General features: G+C 41.9%; 1 long non-coding RNA gene across 15 annotated transcripts; it reads right to left on the reverse strand.

Annotated features, from left to right (window-relative positions):
• Nucleotides 1–2,957: 2,957 nt before the first annotated feature.
• Nucleotides 2,958–11,028, reverse strand: LOC125538955. 15 transcript variants are annotated; one of them, XR_007296575.1, is made up of 12 exons: nucleotides 10,569–11,028; nucleotides 10,390–10,451; nucleotides 9,702–9,907; nucleotides 8,699–8,766; nucleotides 6,808–8,440; nucleotides 6,423–6,663; nucleotides 6,174–6,321; nucleotides 5,972–6,057; nucleotides 5,509–5,582; nucleotides 4,475–4,658; nucleotides 3,799–4,325; nucleotides 2,958–3,100 (listed from the first exon to the last, which is right to left on the reverse strand). It is a non-coding gene; the product is annotated as an uncharacterized LOC125538955 (long non-coding RNA). The 15 variants fall into 15 exon arrangements; XR_007296576.1 differs by having other exon boundaries at nucleotides 8,699–8,819; XR_007296578.1 differs by lacking the exon at nucleotides 8,699–8,766 and having other exon boundaries at nucleotides 3,799–3,979; nucleotides 4,199–4,325; nucleotides 10,569–11,027.
• Nucleotides 11,029–12,300: the final 1,272 nt, after the last annotated feature.

Below are 12,300 nucleotides of genomic sequence, written 5' to 3' on the forward strand. Positions count from 1 at the left end.
ACACGCGCAAACACCTACCATGGACTCGACCGTGCACTGACACCGGTCGCCACCATCACGGGGCATGGCTTGCTGCTAACAAATGAATCAAGATAACTTGATAAAATCTGACCGAAACATCAATAGGTGGTGCCGGTTTGTCATGCACTAACTCGTTTCTGATATGCCATAATCTCCAGAAAAGCAATAGTACGCGAAATCGCATAGCCTCATCTACATCACAAATAACCTGAAGCAACCACTCATCATGGCGCATAATTGTGGTAACATTAAGCGCCCAAAGCTGAGACATAGCTCACCACAGCCGACGCGCATTATCACAAGCACATAAGACATAAAAAATGTCTTCATCCTCTCTCCCACAGACTAGGAACTACTCCGAATCTCCAAAGTCCTCTGCTGTTTATGTTTCCATGTTGGCAAAGAAATTGTAGCAGCACGCCAAGCAAAAGGGAGAACTTTAGGCGGGGCTGGGCACGCCCAAAATAGGTTCCAAACCTCCCAGTGTCCATCACGGACGCTGCTTGTGGAAGCTAAAGAAGGAGCATAGAGCTCTCCCGCAGCTAGCCAATAAGCACTTTGAACCATGAATTGGCCATTCTTTTCTGGTTCCCAAGCAATGAAATCATCCACAAAACATGGACATAGCCATATACGACAAATAGTTTGGACATCCGCAAGCAAGAAGAACAGATTCAAACGGGGCAAGTCCACAGGTTGCCTTGGACCGGTTTGCGATGGAAGTCTCAAAAGGACCCGTTGGCAAATCTCAGCTTCTTGGATGAGATGTAGAGCTCCAAAATTAGAAAACGAGAGTCGGCTCACACGAACACTATGAAAACCGGCGTTTGTGCTCACGAGGGAAAGCACTGAACACACGGGCAGAGAGACCGTGTAAAATGATTGAGCCTTTTCTCCTTGTACTGCTCATTCAAGGTACAAGTAGTGGTAAAAAAAAACGCAATGACAGGCTTCATGTCATGATTCTAATAAGTAACAGCTTGAACATGACCCGAATAGAGTCAGCGTCGGACAGTCTACGGACATGGCACACACGGCAAGGCACAAACGTTGCTCCGTGTTGTTTATTCGCATATGGTTGTAGCAACATCTTAGATAAGTCGGATGGACTAACATACAAATACAATCGTGCATTTTGGTATCTTTATATCGGCCGCAAACGCTCACTGCTCAGTAACAAATAACTAAATTACTCTTGACCGGCATATTTGTATTCCCATTCATGGCATAGATCGCCTCGAGCCTACTTTGGAGGATAGCGCGGGAGCGGCCCCGGCCGCACCTGGTAGGAAGGGGACGCCCAGGTTCCCCTCACACCGTCTCGCTTCACGCTGCTTAAATCGCCTGCAGCATTAGACATGCGGGACATCAGCTCAGACATGCGAAAAAATGTCGATATTCCAACAAAAAAGAGAGGGAATCGGGAGTTGATACATACCTCTGGCGGCGAGCACGGCCTGTGCGACGAACACGAGGGAGGCCAGCATCACGCACAAGAACGCAGCCAGGCTTCTGAGGAGAGCCATGGTTGAAACCTGAAGGAAGCAAGGAAGGATGCGTGTGTTACTTCTGTGTGCTTGGAGGAGCTACAGCCTGCACAGCTGCGCTGCACCGATGCCGTATTTATACCCGCCGTCCTGGTAGTGGTAGCTGTGCCGAGTGCGACGTGTGTGCATAAATCTCAATCGGCATGCGTAGACGAGTCAAAAAAAGATCGATCGGACTTTGCAGACTCCGGCCGCTACATTTGACCGGCAGTTTTTCTTTGAAAAATCATAAGTCAGCGTTTGCGTCGACGACCATGTCTATCCTTTTGTTGACCGGCTATCGATTCCTGTTAGGTGTGTGCAGGTTGCATGCATCGAGAGCCTTTGGCCATCTTTGACTTTTCTTTCCCTTTTATGACTGAATGAGTATTTTGTCTGACTGAGCATTTCGTTGCATGACTGAATGAGTAAGTGGTGGTCACGGATATTCAATTTCTACCAGGTACGTGGACAGTAAAAAGGTCAAATAGAAAAAGACTGAGTCTTTTACTCATGTCTTCTATACCTATTTATAAGCATCTCCAACGCCGACCCCTCAAACCATCCGCATCCGTCCGGACTCAGCAGCCCAGACCCGGAAGCCATCCAACACGGTTCTGTATCGGTCCACAGCGCAAAGAACTAATTTATCAAATCTTCAACCTTTTTCAGCAAAGGTTGACCGGAGTTAGTCCGAATGGAGGTGGAAACCCATCTCCAGGTACCAAATGAATCTTTGTCCAAAGAATATTTGGGGATGTTGGTGATTCAAAGAATGATGCATTTAAGTATTTGAAGGATAGCGTGTGGAACCAGTTCAGGGGATGGAAGGAAAAACTTCTCTCCATTGGAGGAAAGGACATTATGATAAAGTCTTTTTTTTTTGCAAACTAAAGTCTGTGGCTCATGCAATTCATGTTTACTCAGTGTCCTGCTTTAAACTTCCAAGGGGCCTAAGTTAACATGTTAATTTGTTAATTCAGAAGTTCTGTTGTGGGAGCAAGAATGGAGAGTGCAAAACTAGCTAGGTACTAGTAGAGTGCCCGTGCGTTGCCACGGGCCTAAAAAAATTAAGAACATTCTTTTGTTGATATTGGGTTATTAATAGCATTAGTATGTCTTCCTATTCATTGTGGGTTGGTTGTTACTGATTGCATATCAAATTTCGCACGTATAAAAAAGTTAGCCAATAACATACAAAAAACAATTGAAATCCTCTTCACTTGTAATCTATTTCAATAAAAATGTAATTCACTAACATATACTGTCAGATCTAATGTAGAAAATAAAGAAAGTGGTACAAAAACATAGAACTCGATATTGTGCATTACAAACGATAGGTGGCACATGGATGGCTTTTTATGCTTAAGACCAATCATCCCATGAAAAAAAACAGGTTGCGACACATACCTAACCATTTAGAACCATGGCATCATAAAATATTTTAACATTCCCCCATCTACTATTCAAAGCTTGGACAGGCCCCATCTACTTTTCTTGGCTCAGAAGGACTAAGGCCCCTCCAACTGCACTCAACTTCTAGTATATCTCTTCTTTGAAGGCCATGAGAACAGTCATTCAGTAAGATCATTCGTGATCATAAATGGCAATTATAATAACTTTGCATATAATTTTTCACAGTAGGCTTTTAACCTAGTGTTTTCCTAAAAAAGATACTTAAGTGAATAAAGCATTGCTCGAGATAACATTGTGAGTTGGTTCGTGCTAAGATCATGCGAACTTTCACAAGGATGTCGACAACGACCACCTCATCTAGTAGATTCTCAAGGAAAAATATCCTATTCTACACATATACCAAACCTATATTATTTTTTAGTATTAATTAAGGCTTGAGATTCAACTTTGGCTTATATTTTGTTCAATCTGTAATTCCGTATACATGGAAGAATATTGCATTTACAAATCAGAACTTTCTCATTATTAGCAGCAAATATTTTCCGTACAAAATTAAACAGGTCAAACTCTCGGCATGAAATTATGTGTTGGGTCTTGCTTTATTCAGCAAGCTACCATCGACCATATTGAAGTCAATAACAAAAAGACACAAACTATCATGTTCAGCTGAAAAACAACAAAGTGAAGTTTATGGATATACGATATTTCTCATTGCAATTAATGCCACTAAATTTATTGATCCATCAAAATCATGCATAATTACAAAATAAAATTAATCTGAGTTGAGAGGAATAAGGAAGGATCAAACGAAAGAATGAATGGATCACGCATATACCGTTCATAAGCTCTCTCTGGTTGGAAATGGAACCCAGTACGTGTCGGTGTCGCTGCAGCATCCTTCTCTTCGGTGCCGAGGAACCCCATTTGTCCATTACCTCCGGTGCCACCCTCAACATCTTCTATAACATGTCCGCTTCCACCACTGACATCTTCTTCGCCAGCTCAGTCACGAAGCCCTGTCCACCATGTTTCATTTTGTATTACATTACTCTCACATATGACACATAGTACTATTCAACCATGCATATCAGTGAAAATATCGGAATGGATCTCTAGTACAACAATAACTACACACTTTTTCCAGAGTGACTTATATGCTTGCTACAACTATCTTCTACACACCACCCTTGCAGCAGAATCGGTTGCGGTCTCAGGTTCCTTCTCCCACTAACCACCTGTGTCAGAATTTTGTTGTGGTTATTCTGAATAGTTGTCGATGTCTGCCTCTCTTGAGACTTGTGCGTGAGAAGAGGCTACCCCATTGAACACGCATTGTTATACGCCAGGCAAGAAATCTCTGCACTGCACCATGCACCGCCGACCACAATGTCAAGTCCATGATCAAAATTAAGAAGTGTTCTTGGCTTCCAGCCTTGGCCAAAAACTGCCACCAGAACTCCATGTGGTCTCTCAAGAGGCGGGAAAGATTCTGGGGAAGCACCAGGACATACCTTGTACAACTCGGTGGTCGTGGTGGGTGGCGTTGATCTCGTCGCCCCCTAGCAATGGCTCCATGGAGGGTTAGGGATTTTTTGGAGCGTGCTTTTCTATTGGATGAGATGTGTGCCTCCCTCCGGTGAGCTTGCGACAATGCGCTCGTGACCGTCATCCTCCACGCGTTATTGCCACATGAAACTGAATGAAGAAACAGTAAGCATATTGCTTCATGAAAAATCAAATACTATTGCAACTAAATATATAACGCATTAATGAGAGTTTCAAGGTTCTTGTGTGTATAGTCAGCCGGCAATAAGGTACAAATATGTTCTTCTTTCATCAGTTTTATGTTTGTAGCACCGACAATACTTTTAAGCCACTGACTATTATAATCTATGAGAGAAACCTCCTGAGCAAACAAACTCGAGCCATGTGAGTCTTTTTTTTGCAAGAAACCATGTAAAGTCCATTGATATTTGATAGATGAAAAATTGGAAACTAAACATTAACATATTCGAGGGGACCAACACAAGTGAGATATGTGGCCAGTGGTAAAGAATATTTACCACACTCACAACATAAACAAAATTGTTCAACCTGATGTAACAGGAAATTATCGGCGTGGACGAGGTCTGTTCAAATTTTCCTAAAGCACAAATTCAAAGTCCTAGTATACTGCTTACTGGAGAAATCATAATATTAGATTATTCTATAGTTAAGGCATGTAAAGGTTGGAACACGCTGAATAAATGTCACTTTAAACAAATAGCCTTGGAGCTCAACACCTATTTTTTATAGACTTACAGTGCAAGTATGCATTGGTAGATAGAAACGTATTACTGTTGTATGTTATTTGTGGACAGTATAATTATGCAGTGCACAAGCAAGACGTGAAGACAAAATATTATTTTTCTAGAGCATTTTTAAGTGCCACATACACCATCCCGACCAAAACCCTTAAAACAAATAACTATGAACTAATCAGCCTGTGTGTTGCACCTGGGGTATAAGTATGCTAACGCTTGAATGTTAATTGTCTGAAACATACATCTTTGTTAGCTAGATCAGGAAGGCTAAGGTTTTCAACAATTCCAATCTGCAAGCACAATCAGACCTCATAGCCTACAAAAAGAAATAAAAGTCAATCTAACCATTGGCAAGAACTCGTGATTGCAGAGATCTAGTCCATTTGTAATTTGGCTAGAAATAAAATCAATCAAACAGGAAAACATCACTTCAGGCTGGGAATGCACTACATCTTGGTATAAACATGCTTTTTGTTTGTATTCCAGGCTCTAAGTTTGTATTGAGAAAATAAATTTAGAAATATGAACCTCAATATTTACATGAGGATTATGCTCTTTTGCTGGACATGTCTCTTTTTCAGGAAAAAAACATGTGTGCATTATTTCAGTAATATACATGAAAGGCAAAATTGCAAAATGATACAAGTAATCCCAACGAACTGGTGTAGTCTGGACCAAGCATCCATTTCTAATGTTTTTGTAGACCTTGAACTGATCATTCTTTCAGAAGTACTCAAGACCTCTTCCCAAAGCTGCACTCTCTCCTCCATGAAACATATTTCCTTCTTTAACTACGCACATAAGCAAACAATACCAACTATAACATATAATTGCAAAAACATATCTACCAATGTAACATATCTACTAACGTAAAATGTAACACTGATTATTGGTAAAATACAATTACCTGGACCTAACTTTGCCACACTTAGACCTAGTGACTCCAGAGTAGGTATTGTCCCCCACCCTCCAATCTCATCCACCATGAAAAATAGGGGGCGACCTGACCGAAGGCGACAACTTGCTTCAGCTCCGAACGGAGGACTTGGACTCGACTGCGTGGCGGAAACACTTTATGAACAATAGCCACCAATATTACAATTTACCGACCAATCAAAATGAATGGAGCTCCTAACTTTCTAAACAGTGTGTATACCTCTATCAAGTTGCTCACAGGGAATGGAGATCATCAAAATGGTACATTGTTGGTCCCCATATGAGATGGAGCTTTGGGCTAGAATGTTTATTCTGGTTAGAAGATCCTCCTCGAGGAAAACCTAACTTCTCAAAGCCTCTCCGCATGAGGTGCTCGACGAGAAAGTTCTTGAAGTTCGGGTCTCTGGGATGAGTCGGCATATGCACTTCTCATGGTGCAGGTGTGCACCTCGTCCTGCAACCTATGTGGCAACAAAGAAAGAAAGAACAAAACACATCAGCCTATCCACCCATACAAGAGGGACCAAAAGGCACCCTAAACCCTAACACTGACGGCGAGCACCATGCATGGAGGGAGATGAAGACAAGAGGGTGGTGGTACTAACCATATGTTTGGATGTTGCGCATCCTTGAAGAGGGAGATCTCACAGATGGCGATGGAATTGATGCATAGTCCTCCTGCTCGGAGCAAATCGAGCATGATCATAGTGGTCCTTTCCATGCACACACCCATACGTGCCCTCCTGGTCGCCTCTACTTCTGTAGAAACCAGGAGCACACTGACCGGCGTCGACATATGGGAAGAGGGGCGGACCAACCCTGGAGGCAATAACAGGGACGGTGGCTGCCACCCATACAGCCAGGCATCCCAAATAATTTACTGGTTGCATATATAAGACCTAAGATATGACAGGTCAGTGGATATGAGATACACATATGTGGATTGGATATGAGAAACACGGATGTGGACGGCGATTTTTGACGACTGGCCGGACAGTGCTCGTAGACACATCCGCAGGGCGTTTGAGTCACCCGGATTTGCCACTCCAGCTGTAGGTGCTTTAAGGCACGTCAAATTTCCAGCTTGGCATACAAAGTGATCATAGTCTAAAATTTTCAAGCCTTGCAGTATCATTATCCTTGTTGAATCAAATTAGGCATTGTATAATAACATGAAGAAAAAATTGCTTAGTTATTATGATAATCTTGCTTGTACAGATATGATAGCCAGGATAATCACCTAGGTGTTTTCATTTTTGAAAGCAAAATTATATCAAGTACTTGTCATATGATCTTTAGGATGAGGATATGAATAAGTTAACATCCAATATCTCTGCAAAATCACTGTTATACAGAACACTGAATTAGCTAAAACGAGGAAGATCTCAAGATTTCACAAAGCTTATACAGTTGGAAAATATGGCCAGATAACCAATCATCTGGAGATGTCTCGTAATCAGTAAAACCAGGCACAAGCATAGTTGCAAAAGTCCAAATATATCCGCACCTTGGAGAAGAATGACCAAACCATCACCTACTGGATGAACACATTTTGTGGTACATACCAAATAAAAATATTCCTTATTCAATTTTTAAGGCAATACTAATGTGTATAGTCACAAAAACATATAATGCTTTCAACTTTTAGCTTCCTTTCTCTGTTTCTTACATTGCATGTGTATCTCATTCCTACATTTGTGTCATTGGCAGAAGATCACTATGAACGAGCTCTGCTCAATTAAGCATACAAAAACAATGAATTTCTAAAAACATAGAAGGTGGAATCAACTAAAATAAAAGTTTGGTTGAAGTTGCCAAGGACAATACTGGTAAGCAGATGCATAGGTTGCAGCATATTTTCAATAAATGATGGTCACACCAGCTTAATTACTCATAGTGCATTGCTATCAGTAAAAATATGCTACATTTGTGTCTGCTGAAGCACTTAATAACACCAGAATGAAGTGTTGAGTGATATCTCCGAAGCTCGCATTAAACCAAACACCAAACATGTTTGCTCTAGTTGAATGAACATGGCAGGAAACATAATAACTGGGATCATGCGTTGTATTCTTACTGACCATTGACTGTAGCACTTGATGCACATGTCATGGCTGCAGTTGGGCAAGCATTCTTCATCTATTTCAGCATTGATCTTGGAGGCCGGCCTCTTGCTCTCTTCTTGTACTTCTTCGAGCAAATAACCCTCTACCTCCGGTCGTCGGAGTTGCTGGTGCCCTGTTCCAGTTACACGAGGGAAGGAAATATCACAGTTGTAGTAGATAAACAGTGGGAATTTTTCAGTATCGCATATCCAAACCACAAATGCTTTTTTGTCATGTTTTTCTACATTCTGCAGGACGTTTGTTTAGTTACCATAGAACTCCCTAATGTTGTCTTCCCTTTTTTGGGTGGACATGGTAGTGGTTCCTTCCAGCTAAACATGCCGAAACAATGTAATCAGAGGATGGATTTCACGAGAACACAAGTAGTCACCAGAATATGCCTGTCAGGGAGTCTCGCCAGTGCCCCAGCGCACACACCGGCCGTCTCGCCGCACTGAACTGTTGCCGCCACCGACAGCGCGTTGTTACAAAAAAAATGTATGGCCAGATAACTAAACCAAATAAAATATTTTAGATGTGTCATTATCAGTACAAACGCATATGCCCTGCTCCCTTTTATCTTCCACGCACAACAACAGCAACAAGTACATATGCACACATTAGACAATGCTGAAAATTCTGAAGATAAGTACTTAGTATATAATTATGTGTGTTCTAGCATCAATCATAACATGGCTACCCGTACATACATTTTATAATTTATCTATTGCTGAGAATGGCAGGAGAAGAATGAAATACAGCTTACTTATAAAAACAAACCTCCATTTCCAGACCTTATCCTTAACCAAATATGCCAGCAATTTCTCAGTGCTAGCGTCTCCACAAAAGATGTAATTTCACACCGCTAATACTACTTCTATAACTGACTAAGATAGTTACCAATTTACACAAAGTCCCCAAGAGAGAGGGCATCCTGAAGGGAGAGGTCGAAGCCTTCCTTGGGGCTTTGGCAACGTGGGCAGCACGAGATTTAGAGCTTAGATAATGTGGGCAGTAGGGATTGTATCTCTTTACCCCCATCCCCTCCTTTAATATTGTACGCACACTCGTGTGTATTCAAGAAAAAAAATTAACAACCATGTGTGCATTTGTAGTATCACTCAGAGTTAGTGCATGCCTGAATCAGTATGTACATTTGCTAAAGCTCTATAGGTGCAGAGACAAACAACATAAGAAACAGAGCACCATTTGTTAAAGCTCTATAGATGAAGAGACAAACAACATAAGGAACAGAGCACCATCAGTGATCTAGCAGTACTCACGGCTGGCAAATCCAATATATTAATTTCACACATCCACCCATCCTACATTACTTTTCAATTCAGCAATTTCAAGCATGCCAGACACAAGACAAAAAGTTTTTGTGAACACACCTCTTTGTCCACCATGGCGCTTGTGGGTTCATCTTGCCGGTGGACAGCTCAGGCAGCTAGAGCTAGGTCTCCCATCTTCCATCCATGTCTACATGTTGCTTCCCCACAGATCTGCGCGTCTGTGCTCACGGATCACACCCACGGTTCTTCCGCTGCCCCTAGAGACGCCACGACTGAGTGAATTGTAATAGCTTGAGTTAACTGAACTGCAACAAAAGAATGGTTGGTTTCAGACTGACAGTTAAGCCAACTGATTGTTCCTAAATCTTGAACTGAAGATATTTTCTAACAACTGAACTGAAGTTGGTGCTGTTAGAAGAAACTTCAATTATTTTTTTAATAACTTCAACTTGTTACAACAGAAATTATAACAACAGTTTAGCTTATTGTATTGTCAAGTCACTACTGCCTGTTATGTTCTTGGCACTTTCTGGTTCTAGGTGTGCTACCGAATCTGTATGTTCTCATGTAGATAAAAAATCTGCCGTTGTGTCATTTAGTCGTGAGAAAAATCATAACAATCCTTTTACTCTCTTATTAAGATTGATTACCCATCAAAATTCTTAGCACATAAGTACCTACTGTGTATGCTCTCAAAAACTGAAGCCGGTCATCGAAAAATCATCAGAGATACACACTAAAAGGGACAACAAAAACAAGCACCAATTGGCATAGATATTTGACGCACCTCTGCCTTTGAACTGCATGTCTGTGGCGCCCACGACGCCCATCGGAAGTTTGGCGAAGTTCCTATAGGCAGAGGGGAAGCAAATAGTAAGCCCAATTTGAGCGATTTCAAGAGGAAATTCATCGTCTCTTTCTTTTTCTGATGGAGCGAGACTCAAAAGAACAAAATTTTGCACTCACTGTGTCACGAGGTCGTGCGTGGATGCCATCTGCGGCGACCAACGCATCCACCTCCCGAAGCGCCGCGCCCGGAGCGTGCCCATGTAGGCGGCCGCGTCGAAGCCCGCGTCCCCGCTAGCGTCGAGCGCGAGGGAGACGGCGAGCTCGCCCCCGCCCTCCCCCGCCCTCCATCCAGATCCGCCAGAGAGATCGGGCCCTGACCACAACACCACGACTTCAGCAAGAGGTAGACCAGAAGATGGGGCGCGGATCTGGATCGGGGAGAGGGCGGCGGCGCTCGACGGGGATGGAGGAACGAGAGGTAGGGAGGGTTCGACATAGGGTCTCCCTCCGCCAGATCTGATAAGGGGAATTCCTTGTGAGGTCCGCGGCGGCGAGATCGCCCCTCCGCTGTCAGGTCCGCGGCGGCGAGAGGAGCGTGCGTCGAGGGGATCGAGAGGAGCGTACGTTTTTTTAGTGCGTGGGTAAGGGAAGGACGGCGGAAAAAAACCAGCAAAAAAAAAACCGGACGAAAATGGTGGGACGAAAATTAAATCCGGAACGCGACCTACCAACTGAGACATTAGGACTAGAGATCTTGTGATGTTATGACAGAAAAAAAAGAGGCCTAGGGTTAAAAGATATTGAGATCTTTAACCTTGCATTATTGGCTTAGCAGGTTTGGCGTATTCTTCAGGATCCCAACTCCCTCAGTGCACATTTGCTTAAAGCTACGTGTTTTTCTAGTACTGGTCTGTTTCAAGCGGAATTGCGTAATGCACCATCATACTGATCAATTTCGAGCGGAAATGGATAAACATATTCATGCCTTCTATATGCATCTGGATAAACCTCTTATTATGGGCTTCTGTTCTATACAAAAACCCAATTTTTTCATTTCTTTTGTATGTACATCTCATTTTAAATATATTTTCATATGCCATAGAGCAATTACAGTTCTTGGCCAAACAATCTCTTCTAGATGCACGTAAATCTTCATGAAATAAAATACATGGGCCATATGCAGGCGAAAAAATAAACTACACATCAGCCATAATAGCTTTTAGAAGTACCGGGTACATTATATAATCGGATATACAAGCATCCATACCACTGTAAGTGACCAATCTAGAGGGTGGACAGTAGCCCACCCCGGGATTTTAAAATACCTTCATATCATTAAAAAAACATTAATCCTATTCGCCACTCAATGTGTCGTAATGTTGAAGCTCGCAGCGAGCGAGCGATCTAGCTGAGCCGACCTGTTAAAGCGTTCAACTGATCCCAGTTGGGGAACCTTCTAGGAGGTCCTTGACCTGTTTTTGGGAACCATCTAGAATGTTCCTGGACAGTATTTATTTTTGGGTTGTTTATTTACATGTTTTTCTGGTATTAAGACGCATTGAGTTGCGATTAGGATTAAAAAATACAAAATATCAAAAAATGTTCAGTACATTCGAAAATTGTTCATTTTTCCAAAAAAATACGAATTTTCCAATTATTCTTGTTTTCATAACAACATTCACAATTTCAAAATGTGTTCAAAATTTTCAAAAAATGTCCGTGTTTCAAAAACATTTCTGATTTCTAAAATTTGCCCACAATTATCAAAACAAGTTCAAAAAACTTGAAATTATGAAAGTTGTTCGCTTTTTTAAAAAAGGATCAAAGTTTCAAATATTTTTTGCTTTTTAAAAAAGTTTACGTTTTCATAGAATGTTGGCCTTTCAAAATATCTTTCCTTAATAATAAA

This window comes from Triticum urartu, chromosome 2, assembly GCF_003073215.2.
Source record: "Triticum urartu cultivar G1812 chromosome 2, Tu2.1, whole genome shotgun sequence".
Taxonomy (NCBI): domain Eukaryota; kingdom Viridiplantae; phylum Streptophyta; class Magnoliopsida; order Poales; family Poaceae; genus Triticum; species Triticum urartu.